General features: G+C 34.7%; 1 long non-coding RNA gene across 1 annotated transcript in view; it reads left to right on the top strand.

The window, feature by feature from the left end:
* Nucleotides 1-16,295: 16,295 nt before the first annotated feature.
* Nucleotides 16,296-20,271, top strand: part of LOC111084929 — a 34,480-nt gene continuing 30,504 nt past the window's right edge. Inside the window, exon 1 of the long non-coding RNA XR_002609812.1 lies at nucleotides 16,296-16,365. This is a non-coding gene — a long non-coding RNA (uncharacterized LOC111084929). The remainder of the gene's footprint in view (nucleotides 16,366-20,271) is intronic.

Below are 20,271 nucleotides of genomic sequence, written 5' to 3'. Positions count from 1 at the left end.
ATCGACCTACGAAATAACATTATTCGTAGAGAATCGTACCTACGAAACTAACATTATTCTAGAGTAATCGACCTACGAAACAACATTATTCTAGAGAATCGTCCTACGAAACAACATTATTCTAGAGAATCGTCCTACGAAACAATATTATTCTAGAGAATCGTCCTACGAAACAACATTATTCTAGAGAATCGTCCTACGAAACAACATTATTCTAGAGAATCGTTCTACGAAGCAACATTATTCTAGAGAATCGTCCTACGAAACAATATTATTTTAGAGAATCGTTCTACGAAGCAACATTATTGTAGGAAAATGACACAGATGCTCACGGTCACAAATAAATGGACTTCAGCTAAAACTCCGAGCGAAAATAACAAAATACGGATGCATGTTTTGTTAAAACCAGCAGAAGATTAGTTCACGTAAAAAGAATAGAAGCACCCTTATGTTTACCTTGAAGATGTTTTTGAACATGAAACAGGTTTAAATAAAGAGAAAAATGTATAGGATATCATTCAACACTAATTACAGGTTAATTAATTGAAACATTCCATTTCTTCAATCTGTTAGTAGCCATATGAGTTAAAGTCAAAACTGCACTTGGCTGAGAAGCTTCGGCAAACGAATGTATTTCTTGGTCAAGTTCAATAAAGCTGTTAATGTATTATTCATAAAAGTTGCCGTTTTCAGATCAGGGGTGTTGTGGAAGAGTTATTGCTGTAACTCACCCAAGAAATAACACTGAAAAAAGGGATAAAAAGCTTACAAATAAAAGAGAATGATCCATAACTTTAGTTAGATTTCGAATATTTAGCCCTTTTGAGTAAAAATATACTAACAATGGTTAGAGCTGTTAACGGAATTAAACAGATAATGGTGAAATAATTTAGTTTTATCGTACGATAGCTTACAATATCTTGTTACTGAACTTAAATAGATTTTCATTTTTGTTCGAGGCTTTTAATAGACGAACGTGGATAGCATATAAGGCTGCAAACCGAAAGATCCAAGGTTAACGAAGTTATAGATGTGACAGTTAATTCAGTTATTTGCTTCAAAGATACGACTTAAGCCTTATGAGAGAGGCTTTAGTTGGCTTTTGTGGGACAGGTGCTCCTGACTACCTTCCCTATGTTCAATATTTTCAAGTTAGAAACGGCTGTAACCCGAATCCTAGGAGTCTTAGACATGGCTGCTTATCCTATATGCTCATAAGATGCCATTCAGATTAAAACTTCCAATTCTCAGGCTTTGAATATTTATCGGTGACAATTTATAGTCTCAGGCGTAATTAAATTATCCATCAAAATATAACTAACAGAAATATAAATGACATAATCTGTACTAGGTATGATGTCATGTGGCGAAAACGGAAACAGGGAAAGAATAAATAACTAATGGTTTATCAAGTATATACTGCTCCCAAACTGTCAGTCAATGTTACAATGGTGTAAACATATTTTTATTGACATTTTCTTTACTTGATAATCATTATGAAAATGAATAAAGTCTAAATATCAGGACTATCAGTTTCAGATCCTGCGAAATGAAAAAAAAAAAAAAGAGAGAAAGAATAATGATAAATAAAATCTTACAAAATGGTTGTTGGTTTCTTAGTGCAAAGCTACACACTGGGCTATCTGCACTCGGCTCACCGAGGGGACTCGAACCTTAGAGTTTAGTGTTGCAAGTTCATAAATTTATTTCTGATTAACCGGGGACTACAGAATGGTATAAATTGATATAAATAAAGGCGATGTTACTATTGGCGTAAACTGTTTCATATGAATTCGACAACTCACGCGTAATCAGTTAAATAAATATAGCAGATGCATTTTTTTAAATGTAGAACGACGTTGTTTGATTTTACATACTTTTCTTCACGAGCTCAACAAATTACGGTATCGAACTCTCATTTGTATTTATAAAGATGTTTCGTCATAACGGTATAGATTTTAAAATTTTAGAGAACAGGTATGCAGTTTTAAATGATGTCTAATGTATAGAGGTTAAATTTATTTTTCCTTCTTCATTAGCCGTGCCAACTGTGATGACCATGCTGCAATTTCCATTGTGCTACGTTTCTTCAAAATATGTCAAAATTAATTATGAACCACACAATATGGCAAACATTTCACAGGTCCTCCATTTTAAGTGGCTTAGGTTTACAAAACACGTTTAAATGGATTTAAAACACAAAAGCCTGTAAAAAGTTGTTTTTTTTTGCGAAGGTGGACAATTTTATGTTCGAATGGGATTGTCGTGATTCCAGTCTTGTCGGCCATTTTTCTCCTTAACACATCCGTTCATTCTGAGATGTGAATGAGAGCTTGAAAGTCTTTGTTAACTTCAAACCTTCGTTTATTCTTTTTGTAACGGTACCAGGAGATAAACCAAACTTCACCAAAATGGATTTTTTTTTTTAGGTTAGAAGGTTCCTTTTCGTAACCAAAGCTTTCCCTTCAAGGTCGAAGACGTTCTTCCTCATAGAAATGATATGTGGTTTTGGAGCTCGTCGTGACATTACATTGTCAAATAGTCGGGTATTCTCCGTGACCCAAATATAAAAATGTTAAGTACGACGTCACGACTAGCATCTGTATTGGCACATACAAAGTGTACGTATAAATTGCGGTTAACCATTTGTATAGTAATATAGCCATTAGAAAAGAATAAGAATAACCAAATGAAGATATTTTATTTGAAAACTGTCATTTGTATTTTTTTTTGTCTTTAACTTGCTTGTTTGTACGTAATTAAACACAAAGCTACACAATGGGATATCTGTGCTCTGCCCACCAAGGGTATCGAAACCCGGTTTATAGGGTTGTAAGACATACCGCTGTGCCACTGGGGGGGGCTTTAATTTCAAACCCTAAATTTGATATTTTCACACTGACTTTATATGTATATGAATATATAAAAACTTGTATATTTTGTTATAATGGCCTTATTATCAGTTTCTGTTGAGATTGCCTGAGAACCGTATCATCATGATGAAAGATTAAGCCGTCAATGACAATAAATTATCTATAGATTTAGAATTAGTCAGTTTCTATATAAAAACACAAGTAATGAAGTGTGTTCATTTTTTTTAAGTATAAAGTTTAATATGGTAGACCTAAAGGCTTCGTATTCGTAGAGTGATATGTGAAGACTAAAGAAATGTGAAATTAACGGGCGAGAGCTTCTAATTATAAGTTTCTAACGTCATTAGATTGTTGATTTTATTAATGTTCACGTAAAATGAGATCTCAACGCGATCATTAAATACCCAAATAAACATAAAAACAACTACTAACGGTGTCGAAACGCGGAGTTTGAATACGATTTGTGAAAATGACAAAACACGAAGCTTCTCAATAATATTTTAGGCAATTAATGCTTCTGTTAGAATGATTGAAAATCGCATAGAAGCTTAATGTTTTTTAAAAGTTGTTTTGGTAAAATTTCAACTTTGTAGTATATTCTACCTGAAGAAGTTTCAGCACAAGTTTGAGGCACTTTTCTAATTCTTCCATTATTCGTTGGTTTGTAGTATTGTATTTTTCATTTTATATTTAATTAAACTTTTCTTTCGTACGTCACAAACATTCTTCTATCTAACATAAAAAGTGTTAACGTCTAAAAGAGGTGTGTTAATGAATGTTTATTAAATTCTAAAGGTTAAGCATATTTTTATTCCTAAAAAAAAGTCTAAAACATTTTTCGCCCTGTTAGAAAAAACAACAAATCTGTAGAAACTTATTACATCTCTTGACACTATTTTATTTTCTTCTTTAAGAGCTATTCTGACTTCGTACAGAAGAAATGCTGTATCGTCAACACAAAACATTCCATGAGCTCCCCGCGATATTATGAAATTCCAAACATTTTTTTCATAACTACCATGACCAAATATTTATTTCCTAAACACGTACAAAATTTCGTGATCTAAATTGGATGCTACGTTCTGTAATGAGATGAAATATTTTCTCAGAGTAAAGTATTAATATACAGTACTGATCGGTAGCAGAACATTAGGTAGCTGTAACAAACGGTGCTATTTCTGAATGCCTGAAAATCAGAAGACAGTTTTCAGATAACATAATGGTTTGTATTTTCGAATAAGAGTATTTTCCTGAAATTCTTGTTCCCGATGTTGTTGCTATTTTAAGTACATCGGTCATGTTTCTTTACTTTTTTTTTCCTACACTTAAGTCAACCTGAAGAGTCTTGTATAACAATTTTATTTGCATCACAAAGTTAAAAAAGTGTTTTTATGAAATGTAAAATTAAGCTTAATAAAATTTTCGCCATTTACTATCAGGATAAATGGACATTGTAAAACGTCCACTCTGTACTTTGATACAGTGGCATGTTCTGTACACATGCCAGCCACACTGTAGACAGAATGGATGGAAATTCTACAACGTCAACTCTTTAGTTTGATTGAGTGGCATGTTTTGTATACACTTTGGCCACAGTGTAGCTTTTATATTGTGTTTCTTCTTCCAAAATTAGAAATCAAGTTCTATGTTCATACCTTATTTCTATATAAAAAAACCCTAAATAAACTGATTGTCAATTACTTCCTTAATTTAATTTTCCTAATTAATTATTTCTCGCTGTCAAAGCAATATAGTAATTTTATATTCTTAATCGACTAATGACTGAGTGTCCTTTTACTTGATATTATCCTCTCATCCATCTGTCTTGAGTATATTCTATTATCCTCTCATCCAGCTGTCTTGAGTATATTATATCATCCTCTCATCCAGCTGTCTTGAGTATATTCTATTATCTTCTCATCCAGCTGTCTTGAGTATATTCTATTATCCTCTCATCCATCTGTCTTGAGTATCTTCTATTATCTTCTCATCCAGCTGTCTTGAGTATATTCTATTATCCTCTCATCCATCTGTCTCGAGTATCTTCTATTATCCTCTCATCCAGCTGTCTCGAGTATATTCTATTATCCTCTCTTCCAGCTGTCTCGAGTATATTCTATTATCCTCTCTTCCAGCTGTCTCGAGTATATTCTATTATCCTCTCATCCATCTGTCTTGAGTATCTTCATATCATAAATTCAAAAACAACAACAGAGTTGTGGGGATGAGGATGGGTTTGGCATAGCCTGGTCGTTAGAGCGCTTGAGGAGCAATCTGCGGGTCGCGGGATCGAAACCGAAACATGATCATCCTTTCAAGCGTATAGCCGTTACAGGGTGGCGGTCAATTACTATTTGCTGACAAAGGAATAGCCTAAGAGTTGGTGGTGGGTAGAGCCGGCCGGTTGCCTTCCCTCTGGTCGGCAGCTCAGAATTACAGACGGCGGGAGCTAGCCTTAATAACTTTGCCATAAACAAACAATCAGAGAGATGCGCAGCCAAGCGTAGAAGTTGTTGTAAGATTAATTAATTAACAGCTTTGTTTTCTTGTGCCCTTATATATTATGTAGTGTTTAGTTGTGATACTTGATAACCTAAATACCTGCCTACAAATAATATGGTATGTGTTTCAAAGCAGACATTAATGTTAACTACTATTATTCACAAAAATAAAAACACCGTATATTTTAAGGGTGATATATTTTTTAATGTACGTACTTTCCAGATATAGGCTAAATATAGTCCTGTCAGCTTTAGGCAGAGTGTGTGTTTCTGTGCACAGTATTTTTTTTATATATATATTAAACGTTTCTGAAACAATGCAACGTCCTTAACATGTTGATATTATCAAGTCACTGTAAAAGTACAACTGGTAACTAACTTAATAGACCGATTTACTTTCATTAGCTTTACACAAATATACAAGATTTAATCGAATATATACTAAGGAAATACAATGAACCGTGATGTATGGTTACGTTTCATTCACAGAACTGAGTACTGTCTGTTTAATGTCCATGTAACTACTTCGCAGGGTGTGGATGGATCTTCACCAAATTTGGTATAAAGGTTCATTGGGTCCATGTGAAGATACATACAAATTTGCAGTTTTGCGTTTTGCAGTTTTTATGGACGTTTTTGCGTTTTTTACAACTACCTCACCCCCTGTGGATGGATCTTCACCAAATTTGGTATAAAGGTTCATTGGGTCCATGGGAAGATACATACAAATTTTCAGTTTTGCGTTTTGCAGTTTTTATGGTCGTTTTTACGTTTTCTACCACTACTTCTCCCCCTGTTTATGGATCATCACCAAATTTGGCATGAAGGTTTGTTGAGTCTATGCGAAGATACATACAGATTTGCGGTTTCACATTTTGCGTTTTGCAGGTTTTATTGAAGTTTTTGCGTTTTTTACAATTATATGTATTCTTTTCATGTTCTAAGATAACTTCCGTCCAAGGGACGAGTACTCCAGCTAGTTTAGCAATAATACATTCTCGGCTTCACAATAAGAAATAACTGTATATCATATTTGAAGAAGGTACTAATTTTGTTCTTACATCAGTTATTAACTTTCTTGGCTTGGGGGGATCAGCGGTAAGTTTACGGACTTATAACCCTAAAATACGGGGTTTGATTCCCATAGTGAACACAACAGGTACCCCAGGGTGACTTTGCGCTAAAAAACAAACTCTTTGAAATTTAGAACATGGAAGTACTTGACTTCCAAGGCTCAAACCTCTGGATTACACAAGACAAGTATACTTTTTAGAGAAACAACAAATTATAAAAATAAAATAAACTACTATTCCTGAACTGTTTGTTGGTAAAATAATAGGCAAGTGATGTTGACTAGCTGCCTTCATGCTAGTTTTTCACTGCTAAATTTGGCACGGCTATCTGGAGAACAGATGGGCATCACCAGTTAAACAATCTGCCAGAGGATCACTAATGATGCATTAGCACCCACGATGCCCCGCCACCCAGCGGCACAGCGCTATGTCTGCGGCCTTACAACGCTAGAAACTGGGTTTCGATACCTGCCGTGGGCAGAGCACAGATAGCCCATTGTGTAGCTTTGTGCTTAATTACAAACAAAAACAAAACACGATGCCCCAACGGTTGTAACGGCCTTTGGACTCCAAAAAGAATGTTTGTATATGGATGTTTAGTTGTGTATATCTTGAAAATTTGATGTTTACTTTGAAGTTACTATTATCATTACAGATTTTTACACTTAGGTTATATATTTTTTTGCCTGGTTATGGATTTAGGACTAGCCTAAAACTCCTAAGTTTGTTGAACTTTGTGAGACATCACTGGGATTACGGCCGACAATATCAATAACAGTGGGGATACCCTGCTGATATATCAAAGCATTCTAATTTGTTTAGGTTTCAGTTTCTAATCTATTGATTATTTCTATCACTTTGTTATAAAGGTTGTTGATTTTGCTCGGAATATTCACACAAAGCCACACAGTGCTAACAGTTTTGAGTTGATACACTAGAGAAAAGGCACTCACCGCTTACTCTTAGGTAACTCTAATCGAATAGTGAGATTTGGTAGTCAATCTTATAACGCACCCACGGTTCTAAAATGACGGGCGTGATTTTGCGTTAATGGAGTGCGAGTCATGAATCCTCGAATTCACAGTTCAGCACACCTACTGCTATGTCACTATTGAACCTTGTTCTATAGATCATAAGTTGATAATAATTTACTATATTCTTTTACATAGCTTATTTTGGCATGCATCTATAAATATATGTCTAAAATATCAAATCTTGAGAATAAAAATCATGACTAGTTCTGACGACGTATGGTGCTGTATTATAATTTGTATTTCTCTAGTTATTATAGCTTAATGTATAGTTTCTTGCCAAACGAGTTAACTGGCGTATGGCTAGCATCAAGTTAATCTTAGATGAGGCCAGGAATGGCCTGGAGGTTAAAACACTCGACTCGCATTCTGATTGTTGCGGGTTCGAATCCCTTTCTCGAACATGGTCGCCCTTTCAGCGATGGAGACGTTATAATGTTATGATCAATCCTGCTATTCGTTAGTAAAGAGTAGCCCAAGAGTTGGCAGTTAGTGGTGTTGACTAGCTGCCTTTCTTCTAGTCTATCACTTCTAAATTAAGCATGACTAGCCCACGAATAGCCTTATGCTTGTCGTGATATTTAAAATATACATATAAATGATGTGTTGCTTCAAAAGCTAGATAACGAGTTTTCAACATAAAGTTTAGTTTAATAACAATGTTGAGTATAATAACGTTTCACATATATGGTATAAATGTTTGTGATAAAACTGTATCTATCTTGCTATAAGTTATAATGTTTCTGTACACCCAAAGTTAAGATACGGAGGACACGCTGTAGAACACATACGTTACCTCAAAGGAAATTAAATGTTCAGCTGGGTAATAGTGTTTGCCATAACACTAATGTTAAATTTATGAAGCACCTAATGTGTCCATTGCACTTAATTGTAGTTATCACACGTTTATTTGCTTAACAGCTTTGTTGACATCGATAGAAGCAATTATTTATGTTAACGAAGAGGAGAACCAAAAATCATATCTAGATTTAAGGTGGAAATAATTTCTTGCCACCCTCATCCTCTCGTAACGATGTATTCTGATTGCAACCGTAAGAATCATAAACATGTTGTGATTACTAATTCTAGACAACCGTAAGAATAATAAATATGTTGTGATTACTAATTCTAGACAACCGTAAGAATAATAAATATGTTGTGATTACTAATTCTAGATAACCGTAAGAATAATAAATATGTTGTGATTACTAATTCTAGATAACCGTAAGAATGATAAATATGTTGTGATTACTAATTCTAGACAACCGTAAGAAAGATAAACATGTTGTGATTACTAATTCTAGATAACCGTAAGAATAATAAACATGTTGTGATTACTAATTCTAGACAACCGCAAGAAAGATAAATTGGGGCACGATGGTGGATAAAACAAAATACACGGCCTACCTAACTAATGAATGAATATTTGCTGTGAAATTCTTATTAATCCTATTAGTGTAGCTACCAGTTTGGTCATCAGTTTTGATCTCATTCGTTTAAGTCGCACACACAATACTTTTTTTTTTTGGCTGCACCTTTTTTCACACCTAAGGTGTTTTTGATTAGATATCATGAATTTTTGTCAATACACGCCAACAAACCACAGCAAGTAAGAAAGTGACACTCGATAGTAACCAACATAAGCTTTAGGATCGCAACCCCATTATTCGGAACAGACCTATATTTTACAGAACCAACCAGATTCTTTAGACTATATGGTGGTGGTTTTTCTCTCTAAAACAGCATCAATAACTATCTTTATAGTAAAGCCATGGAAACTAGATTAACAGTTTCTTGTCACCACCCGCATACACTCGGTAAAGCCGTATCAAGCACCATTACTTACGCTAATTGTTTAAGCTGATATCACGTGACGCTAAACGTTCTTTAATTAGGAGAATGTCATAACATTTAGTAAATTTGTGCTTAAAAGTTGGTAATGAATAATGAAAAATAACCGTCCACCCTTATGATTCTTTTGAAAACTTGAGTTAGAAACTGCTAATCTAGTTTGTTTGGCTTAACTAATAGTTATGTATCTGCACGTGCTTTCACCCTATAGTTTTGCTGTTCTAAATCAGCCGTCTTTAATCCAAATAACAAAAAAACTAAAAACAGTCCACCTTTACTCTTAGGTGAAGCTGTAGTAATAAGTTTATACCGATAGCTCGTGTGACTTTTTTCGTAGGCATGCGCAAAAGTTTGGTCAAAATTGAACGATTTTTGTTGAATAGCTTTGCACATTTGGCGTATATATTTAGACCAAATTTGACACCTAATTGTAGGTTATAAAGATCTATCAGTGTACCAAATTTGAAAAAAAATCCATGAAAGTTAAATATGTTGTTTTATCAAATAAAGTTTCCATACTTTCGGTGCCAAGAAAAAAAATAGGAAAAAATTCAGTCAACATTGGAGACTTTATATTTCGTGTATTTCTTAACGGATTGCCTTGACATTTGGTATGTGATGTAAGGGTCCAGTAGCCAACATCTGCTGAAAATATATGATAATGTGGATTACCACAGTCCGAGGTACAGAAAGTGTAAAATTGCTAAACTATCACTCCTGTTTATTAACACACAATGTGTTCTGCAGGTTGTTTTGGCCGCACGACACACTACCGTGTGTCCTGATTTTGGAAAAACTACTGCTTGATACGTGTTTATTGGTGTTGGGTTGCATTCGCGAAAAGAAGGCACGGTTCAGTTATGAAAAATAAATGTGATTCGACATATCTGCTATCACGACAACAATATTTTCGTGTCATGATGTTAAATACTCTGCTATCACTCCAACCGCCATGTGATGTTGTACATTTTTAGGTGTTCAGCTATATTTTCCTGTTACACTCAGTACCTTGTGATATTTTAAATATTATAACATTTCTATAATGACAGTTTCCTATCCTTTTGTTCTTTTTTTATACCAATTACTTATGACTAGTTGATTTTTCACTGTAAATGAACAAATCATTTACCCACATTCACGTTATACTTCATACAACTACAACTACAACCAACTACAACCAACCCTGTAATCTAATCTATAGTATGATCAAATGTTTCTGAAACATTCATAAAATCATGATATGGTTTCAAAATTAGTCTTTGTATGAGCAAGAATTTTTGAACAGATACGCTAGAGATTAATATTCTAAAAGTATTTTATAGGACATTAGCTTGCCTGATAGAGATCACTAGGTTCATTTACTTACGAAAACGTAATGTATTTGTTTTTATTATTTTTCACTGATTTGATTTACACGGTAAATGAGTTTAGCACAAACTCTCCTCCCTCTATCTAGGGGGTAGGGTAGGGTAAAGCAGTGAAGAAGCGTAGGTAAGTTTCTACCCAAATCTTGGGAGAGCTGGACTTATCTAAGGTCAACTAAGTATGCTATTTGTTTACGTCACCGTTCACCCCTAGTTTGTCGTCATTACCTTTTTTTTTTTTTGGTTTTTCCTATTTTAAGATCAGCGACCAGAGTGTATTGTTTGATCTTCTTTCTGTTATGTAATCCATCAGTTTTCAGAATAACAACGTAAACAGAATGAAACATACAGCCTTCTAGTGTAGTACTTTTATGCCCAATGTCACACTAAGAATTTAAGGGTTGGATTAAAATAATAAAAATACCTTGTACCCGTCCCAATTTTTCTGAAGCTTCGGATATATTTTTAGTTGCCCTAATACAATCCAATGTTAAGGTTTTGCACTCAACTAATGTATATTGATTAATGAAAACAAACAATGACAAACGGTTTTGTCCATATTGATAGCAGTCACCTGAAAATCTAATGCTACAAAAAATAGTGGTCTCTCTTTTGCATCGGAACAGCCACTCAAATAAGTGTGATTGTCTCCAACCAACTTTTCCAGTTTTTTGCTACTCCGTTTTCAAAATCTAACATCAAGTTGTATTTAAACTAGTTAACCATTCGTCAATATTTGCGGAGGGAAATGACAAACTTATCACAGGTTTGGCTTGGTTCTTGTTATGTACAAAACTAAACAAACGGTTGTCTGTGCTCTGCCCACCACGGGTATCAAAACCATATTGTTAGCGTCATAATCCTGCAGATTTAACGTTGAGCCATACCACATAATTTTTAGTTTTGAAGTACCTTTACCAAATTTTTGTATTTCATTTTTATTTCACTCTCCCCGGTTGAGAAAATAAACTCTCTTCATATTTCAGGTTAACTTCTATTTATAGTTTGAGTATCTATGACTTTTTGTCATATTTCTCTTGATAAGTCCATTAGCAGTCAACAACTGGCAGGTTATACGGCATGGTGAATCAAAATGTGGTATTTACTTGCAAGATGTCATCATGTTCTTGTGTTTACAGATACTCAACGAGTTCGAACATTAAAGAAGAAATACAGTTTCCTCATATGTCAGCAGTATCAACAAACCAAAATGTTCCCCATTAAAATGATTGGCGAGGATCAAACGAGTAAATTCCATAACTGGCAAAGCATAACACGCATCACGTTATAATCGTATCGGTACTAGGATACCTTAAGTGTTTGCTATGCAGTGAATTAATGTGTACTGAAGAAAAAGAAATAAAAATACCATGACTGACTAAAGAATTTGACCATTGATTAAATAGTTTGTGGTGTTAGAAAAAAATGTGAGAAAAGCTTGCCTTTTCAAACCGCCTGAAGATCTTTTATAACTAACTATATAGTTTAGTAAGAGAAAATGATTGAGTTATGGTGATCCAACTCGTTTTAATAGAAGTGTGGAAGACAAACAAGAGGGAATGTTCAATAGCAGCGGCTGTAATAAGATCTCAAATCGGCCAAGAGGTGGAGTTATGAGATAAAAGAACCATCCTATGAGCCGCGGCTAACAATATGACTTACTTCACGCAATGTGACACAGCGAAAAGGTCTATTATGAAAACCTGATGCAACATGTATTTAACCTTGTCAATTCCGAATCACCGATCACAGGGAGACAGCCTGCTACCTGCGAGTAGCAACCACTTTTACTATATTTATTGTAGTGTGTCTCTTTGTTAGTATTATTATTTTCAACACGAAGTACCCAACGCATATAAGGTAATTTTAATACTATTACTTCTATTACTACCACAAGCTGGAGGAAATTGACACATGCCTTGGCACTGTCTATTCTACCTCCAATATTCTTCTTGTTTTAGTAATAAAAAAGATGAATATGTGATTTTGATTTTTGAAAAAAAAAAAGTATACATATACACATTGGAACCTCATACTATAATTCTTATCTTACGTTTAGATTATTTGCGTACATTCCTTCCTTAACTTGAATGCCCATTCTCCTGTGAAAACAACGCTTTGTCCAGAAAACTTTGTTGTCTATACATAAGTTAGTGGTGGAAGGATATGTTGATACTTTAACATGGAATAATATTAAATGCATTATACCAAACTTGTAATGAAAACCGGCGATAGAAAAACGTATTTTGTTGTTGTTGTTGTTCTATTTCTCGTAATCAGTTGATGGCGCGAAAACAGTTTATTGAATTCATTACATGTTTGATATGTAAGTACGCGGCATTTTCAATATTCGGAACAGAGGAATGAGTGCCAAATAGAAAACAAAATAAGCGAGAATTCAGTAAACTGTTACTAAGTAAACATATTATTGTGAAAATGTTAATGCTCGGGTCTAAGTTGGAATAAAGAAATAAAACAAAACAAGTATTTTAATTAGATCAAAAGAAGAACAAACAAAAACACACTATTACTTAGAACAGCGGTCTTCAAACTATTTTGTTTGCTGACCACCTGAACTTTCTTATCTCCATGGGCCATAGTAGGATCTACATACTATACGTGATTATGTGACCTTTCCACAAACCTCTGCTGTCTTAGAAAGTTCGAAAAATAATTCATCTACTAAAAAATTCTACTTTTTAAAAACGTTTTGGTGATGACGTAATCTAAAGTTTTGTTTCTCTTCGAAATAATAGTTTGTTATTAAGCACGAAGCTACACAGTGGGTTATATGTACTCTGCTCACCAGGGGTATCGAATCCCAGTTTTTATCTGCGACAGTAGCCGACTCGAGACAATAGATACAATGTACTATTCTTACAAGTTTTTAATGGGATTACATGATGCCCGTGTTCATGATTTTAAACTTTATTTGAAAAGTATTGAAAATAAATGTTTAGATCTCATTAAATACTTTTCTGATTCATTTTAATTGTAGAACATTTCCTTCTAAGTTCATTTATTTGGGAAGCCTTCAACAAGTTTGGGAAATTCCTAAAAAGAACCTATGGAAAAATTTCGGAGGGCTGGGTGTTGTTTAGTTGTTAGCGTATCGATATGTTTGGGGTTCGAGAAGTGAAAACTCTCCAGACTTTCATCTGTGTGTTTACGTTATAAACATTACAGTAAACCTTGTTATTTGATTCAAACAACTGGACAAAGAAAGCTTTCGTGACTTAGATGCTGACTAGCTACCTTCCCTCTGGTCAAAAGCTCAAAATAGAGGTTCCTTAACAGGCCGATTAGCTCACGTACATATAAAATGCCGTTAAAGTTGAAGAATCTAACCGCTACATTTCAGAAGTATAAGTATAAGTTTAATTTTAAAACAATATATTTATTCTGTTGGCGTAATATGCGTAGAATGTCGTTGTATCTTATTGTAGAATTGGAAGCTGACTCTCATAGACGTATTATTGTACTATTGATAATTAAATTGTATAGTGTGAATTACGTTGCCAATGATTTAATGAAACATTACCAAACATACCACTTCAAACACTTAATGGTGACAAAGTTTTTTCTTTTGTTCTTTGCATTTCCTGTTCTTATCAGTCGACTATACAAACCCTGTTCAGCGGATTTCCTACATCCTCTGTACATTTACTATCAACACAAGTTTTTTGCTTGTTTGTTTGTTTTGAATTCGCCCAAAGCTACACGAGGGCTATCTGCGCAAGCCGTCCCTAATTTAGCAGTGAAAGACTAGAAGGAAGGCAGCCAGTCATCACCACCCACTGCCACTCCTGGGCTACTCTTTTACCAACGAATAGTGGGATTGACTGTAACATTATAACGCCCCCACGGCTGAAAGGGCGAGCATGTTTGATGGGACGGGTAGTCGAACTCGCGACCCTCAGATTGCGAATCAAGCGCCCTAACTACCTGGCCATGCATCACAAAAGTAAAGGTCTAGTAAAGCCTGGTAGTTAGGACATTCGAATTGTAATCTGTTGGTCGCGAGTTCGAATCCCGTCATTGAACATGCTCGTCATTTCAGCATGGAGGCGTTATAATGTGACGTTCATTCTCATTTTTCGTTAGTAACCCAAAAGATGGCGGTTGGTGATGTTGACTATTTGCTTTCCTTCTAAATTAGGAACGGCTAGCACAGATAGTCCTCGAGTAACTTTGCCCGAAATTTCAAATACAACCAAACAAATTACAAAAGTATCGCAATTGTAAAAAGAAATACATGAAAATTGAATGTATTCTCATTTCGTCGATATAGTTTTTTTTCTAAAAAAAGACGCAATAATGTGTTAATGTTTCACATTATTATATCGATAAATATAATAAGATTGAGTTAAATTATCGTATTAGTAAAAACAAATACATAATGCATCATTGTAACTTATTGAAAGTTAGCTTATGAAAGTTTATATAACTATTCCATAAACTACAGTTGATAATTTTATCTCTACAGGGATAATGGTGACCCAGTTATTAGCTTGCAGAACTGTGGATATGAATGGGTTGCGTCCCGTTACCGCCGAAACAAAATCACACTTCTGTGACTGTGGGTGGTTTATAAGAGTGGCGGTCAAATTCCACTATTTGGTTTAACAAGTGTAGCCTGAGATTTAGCGGTAAGTGGTGTTGACTAGCTGTCTTCTCTCGAGTCTATGACTTCAACATTGGAGACTGCTAGCGCGAAATGCAACAAAACAAACAAATTCTCTATACATCCGGAATACTCAAATTCGGTGACGAGGAACCCACTTTGAGACTAATAATGGCTGGAGACGGCTTGAATGGGTAATGAAGAAAATTGCTTATGTGCGCCATAGTTCAAATACGGCTATCATTCACCTTTCTATAGCTAGAGAATAACATACCTTTGTTCCGGCTAAATATTTGAATATTTTTTGTGCAGGTTCTCTGCATTTAAACTATCGGGTCGTGTCAAACTACCTGGTAGGGTTCGAGATGTAATGCCACTGAATAATTCTGCACTTCCAGCTGTGGGTGAATAATGAAATTTACAGTCAATCCCGTTGTTCGCTTCCAAGAGACAAATAAAACCCTTGTGGCGGCAAGTGCTGGTCAATAGTTCAAAATTAGGGACGGCTCTATCTAAACTTTAGGGTTTCTGACCTGACTGTTTAGCCCATGTGCATATAACCTGATTTTTAGGCTGAAAACTACAGTTCCAGTCCTGCATTTATTTAGTTAACGTCCCCCTGTCAAAGACTCTATATCGCTCAAAAAGTTCACTCAATCCCAAAAGTTTGGCCTGGCATGGCCTGATGGTAAGGGCGCTCGATTCGCACTCTGAGGATTACGGGTTCCTGTTCCCATTACCGAACATAGTATGACGGCCAATATTACTATTCGTTGTAAAAAGAGTAGCCCAAGAGTTGGCGGTAGGTGGTGATGACTAGTGGCCTTCCCTCTAGTCACACGCTGCTAAATTAGGGACGGCTAGCGCAGATAGCCCTCGTGTAGCTTTGCGCGAAATTTAAAAAAACAAACAAAGCATCTCACCTAGCGGCAGATTTGATGAAAAGCATCAATGCTGCTGACTGCTGCTCAAGCAGTCTGCCATATCAAGAGCCTATGCACGTATACACACAACATGCTTGTTATTCATAAGAACAACAGCTGACAGAGTGAGTAACATATTCTCAGTTTCGGTTTATGTGTATAATGAACGTACTAATTATTGCTTGCAATAAGTCTACCTCATTTTAAATCACGAGGATTACTTTATGTCTTCCCAATATTTGTTACTTCCCCCGAATTTCGCTACGCACTTTATTTTCTTAGCAGTTCACCATTTCGACAAATTAGACCTGCATTACAATTAAATGGTGACATCGTAAAATATGCATTATCAACAGGGATATAACTTTCACAGTAGTTGTTGTGTACTCAAACAGTGTTCTAGTATTACTTGTGCTTAATGCACGTGAGGTGTGTAAAAAAAAAGGAGCCAGATGTAGAGCAGGAAAATGTCACGAGTATTTTGTCACTAGCTTCTCTCGGAGGTCAGATTGCACTGTGCCCTAAAAAATCTAAATTATTCTAAATCTTTAAGCTGACTGGGCAAGAAACATTAAACCATTTGTAAACAGAGTGAGTATTAGTTTTATATCTTATTATTTTAAATGTTGCCCCCCCAGTGGTATAGCGGTGTGTTTGCGGACTTACAACGCTAGAATCCGGATTTCGATACCCGTGGTGGACAGAACACAGATAGCCCATTGTGTAGCTTTGTGCTTAATTACAAACAGATAAAATAAACAATTTGAAATGTTCCGAACTAATGCTAAGAGGTTAATTTTTATTTCATGATTTATTCTGAAGAACTTATTTTACAGGTTAGAATAGAAGTAATGCAGTCTTATTTCCATAATCTCTTCATTTACGTTTCTAAGATAACGAGAGGCACTAAAATAGATCAAAATTATGCGTAAAAATAAGAACATAACTAAGTATGAATCGAACTAGAAAATAGCGTAATATAGAAGTTGGCAATAATGACGAAACACACGAAATGGACAGGAAAATACAAGGTGTTTTTTGTTTTGTTTTGTTTTTACAGAAAATACAAACACTACACAAATAGGAACACTTATCGGAAATCAACTTAATGAACTTGTAGATGCGGGTTTCATAATGAAAAGTATACAAGTAGATTGCACAAAGACGGTTCATTTAGAATAAGGAACAAAAGCAAAGCAGTGACGTCTGTTGGATGAAGAGAGAACTTCAACGTGGAAGTGGAAGTTCACATTTCGAAAGAACTACTAACTACATTTGTTTTTATTTCGTATCTTACTTCATCAACAAACTTATATTGGCTAGTTTCTCGTGGGATATTCAGTACTTACATTTACTTCTATTATTAGGCCAACTTCTACTGACCGCAACGTTTCAACGTTAACTTTGATTTTAACATACTACTTGTTTACTCAAGCTCTTGGCCTTATTTTTACCCCCATACCTTTTAATCTACTCGTCTTTTCACAGCCTGATTTTTGTTAATCTTCTCTAACGAAAACTCCCTCTTTTCGACAGAAACTCCTAAGTGTATAGGCATTTACTTTAATCTATTGCCTTTAGTAAGTCCCCCGGTGGGACAGCGGTAAATCTACTGACTTACAACGCTAAATTCCGGTAAATCTACGAACTTACAACGCTAAATTCGGGGGTTCGATTTCCTGCGATGGGCATATCAGATAGCATAATGTGGATTTGCTCTAAAACAACCAAACAAATGTTTGTCTATAGATAGAAAACACATTGTGTTATCCAAGAGGGAGCATACTTATGTTAGCAGATAGAATATATATATATATATATAAAGCTGCCCATTATAGAGGTAGAAGCATCCTTTGGCACTAAACATTTTATACCACTTTTTCCATCAATTTAACTGTTCATAATTCCTGTTCTTGGGATGCATATTCAATAAACAGAAGTAATAATAAGTATTATTATTAAATATTCTTGTCAAAAATGCAATAATAAACCATTGAAATATTCATTGGGTGCTTGTCTGTCTAAAGAACTGTCTATATAAAATAGCGAAAGGGCTATCATACCCATTCTGATAAATAACGATTATTCCAGTAGTCAAGAGTCTTCTCCAGATTGTGTCTATTTTTTTAATTTTATGAAACTTTAATCTGAAATTTATAATGACAAAGTACGAATATTAATATTCCTGAAAAGATATATTGTTTTAATATTATTTTTGATAAAGTACCATTTTACGTTTAATTACACTTTTTAGAATTTGTGTAGGGCTGTTCCGAATACTACTTGTACGATAACATAGGCCAGTTTAGTAACAAATTTAAAATAACTCTTTAAAGGGAGCTTTTACTACACAGAAAAAATTATAATATTTATATCACATCATTGTTTTCCGGTCCATTACGGGTTTTCAAAAATAACACATTTCACATAAACCATTTCTGTTGTACGTCGCTGCTAACGTCATTTTTCGCACAATACAAGAGTTCTAAGGCGACAAGAGCTACAACGTAGAAATGATTAGTTGTAACGTTACTTATATCACTCGTTACGAAGGATCAAGTTAAATGGTTTATAACATTGCTTATTTATTTTTTATGTTACAACAGTAGTCAAAAATGTATATCGTTTACATTAATATAGCGATTCTCAGAGACAGATAAAATGTAGCAAATAACACAAGTAGAAGTTTAATGTAAAATAAATTTTGATTATGTTCTGATACCATCTAAGCTTTTGTGTCAAAAACAAACAAATTATCGTCTATATGAGAATCTACTTTTATTAAATATAATATACGTATATGTAATACATCACGACTTTTAGCCATCTAACGCACTCGCAAGTACGTGATAAACATAAATATTGGTATGGTGTGAATGTCTTTTACTGACGAAGTGTGTTTATAATAAGTTATTTTTGTTATAAGAAAACAGTATTAGATGTATTGTATTTTTAAATATTTTATAATTTTTTTACTTTATTAGGATTTTTCGAGAAGTAAAATAATATTTCAACCATACTATGCCTGCCATATCCATTTCAAACGACATGTTTCGTTCAACACTACAGCTCATCAGGTCTGCTAGGTTTTCAATACACACAGTAGTGGCCGGAATACAAGTCTTATATATATATATATATATATCATACATTTTCTATTCTGTCAAATGTCATACATAAATACCGGTCTAACTTTTACTGTGTTAAGCTTTTATTAGTTTACTGTGTCTAGTTTAGGCATATTTGAAGGTGTTGTACGCGGCAATAAAGCTGTTGTGTACCATTACAGTACTATACAGAATGAACACCAACTAGCTTTCATAAAGTTGATAGTAAAATTCAAAGCATGAAATCTAAGACTTCGAAACTTCTCTTGGAGATTTATTGTTAACTGCACTTTTATACAACGAAACTTTAAGTGTGACACTTTATTTAATGCAGTCAGGGTAACTTTGGGATATTTCCATTGTATTGTTGATTTTGTTATCTGTATCGTATGTGGTCGTACATGGTGTTCAAATTCTTTGTAAATCGTTTCGTATTATTAGGAGACGCAGAAGTGATTCCTTTATATTGTTGATGTTTATATACTGCTGTGGTATGCTTAAAACTTAAAATTTGATAACTTAAAGTAAGATATTTCCATGCATTTTGTTTATTGTTTAGTAAATATGCGAAATGATGGCTTCCAACGTTAGCCCATCATGAATGCCCAATAACCAACCACTAAACATTCGTCAGGTAAAATATTCTACGAAAACTGAAACACTTTGCTTTCTCTTTCACATGAGAGCCCCCCCCCAGTAGCACAGCGGTATGTCTGCGGACTTACAACGCTAGAAACCGGGTTTCGATACCCGTGGTGGGCAGAGCACAGATAGCCCTTTGTGTAGCTTTGTGCTTAACTACAAACAAACAAACTTTCACATGAGTAAATCTCTTCACCAGGGGTCGATAAAATCATGTTTGTTTGTTTGTTTTAAATTACGCGCAAAGCTACACGAGGGCTATCTGCGCTAACCATCCCTAAT

Source organism: Limulus polyphemus, unplaced genomic scaffold, assembly GCF_000517525.1.
Source record: "Limulus polyphemus unplaced genomic scaffold, Limulus_polyphemus-2.1.2 Scaffold174, whole genome shotgun sequence".
Lineage (NCBI taxonomy): Eukaryota > Metazoa > Arthropoda > Merostomata > Xiphosura > Limulidae > Limulus > Limulus polyphemus.
The sequence above is the reverse complement of the archived record's forward strand: the minus strand, read 5'-3'. Positions and strand labels throughout refer to the sequence as shown.